The sequence below is a fragment of the Rhinopithecus bieti genome, unplaced genomic scaffold (assembly GCF_001698545.2).
Source record: "Rhinopithecus bieti isolate Rb0 unplaced genomic scaffold, ASM169854v2 scaffold_41338, whole genome shotgun sequence".
In the NCBI taxonomy this organism is placed as follows: Eukaryota; Metazoa; Chordata; class Mammalia; order Primates; family Cercopithecidae; genus Rhinopithecus; species Rhinopithecus bieti.
The window spans coordinates 1-844 of record NW_016892755.1 but is presented as its reverse complement, the minus strand read 5'-3'; the positions used below and the strand labels follow the sequence as shown (position 1 = coordinate 844).

Below are 844 nucleotides of genomic sequence, written 5' to 3'. Positions count from 1 at the left end.
GATCTTTTCTAAAAGTGCAAATTTAAACTCTGTTTCAGTTAATTTTGTCTGTTGTTAGCATTTTCTTTCCTTAAATCATTAAGGTTTCTTTCAGCAGTCTGAGCTGCCAACCAATTATCATGTCCTTTTTTCTCGTAGGAAATAACTTGCCTTTGATAAAATTAATAGTTCTCTCCAATTCTTCTTCACGATCTTTGGCTAGCTTTCTGTAGGTCTCCAGCCCTTCAGTGGTATGGCTGATCTTTTTTTCCACTTTAGAAAGTTTCTCTTCTTCCTGTATCTGGTTATTTTCCTCTAGTGTCAATTTCCTGTGGAGTTTCATTTCATTTTCTTGATATAATTCAGTCATTATTTTAAGTTTCCGTTGAAGTTTCTGATTCTCACTTTCAAAATACATGTTTTCTGACTGCAAAGATACTTGTTGAGTCTGAAGATTTTAATATGTTCTATAAGCTCGTCCTTTGTTTTGTCAACTTCAGATAACTGAGTAATAATGTGGTTTCTTTCTCCTTCTAAGGTTTTAAGGAAACATTTAACTTAGCAGCATGAATCAGTTTCTTCAAAGCTCCTTTTGGAGGATCATCTAAGTAAGCACCATTTTCTGGTTCACTGTTCACTTCTAATTCCAAGTTATCATCATCCGTTATGTCCTCTCCAAGCACAGCAGCCCGATCTTTCATCTTTAGCAAGCATCCAGTTAGAGTCTTGATGTGATTTTCTTTAACATTTAGAACTTGTTCTGCGTGTACTTTGGAGTCTTCAAATGTTATTTTCTGTTTGTTAAGTTCACTCACTTGTTCCTTCCATACTTCAGCTTCTTGCAAAAGCTGCTTCTGGCTTTCCT

The 844-nt window shown here is 35.3% G+C and overlaps 1 pseudogene; it reads right to left on the bottom strand.

Annotated features, from left to right (window-relative positions):
* Positions 1–3: 3 nt before the first annotated feature.
* Positions 4–839, bottom strand: LOC108525931 (cTAGE family member 8-like; annotated as a pseudogene).
* Positions 840–844: the final 5 nt, after the last annotated feature.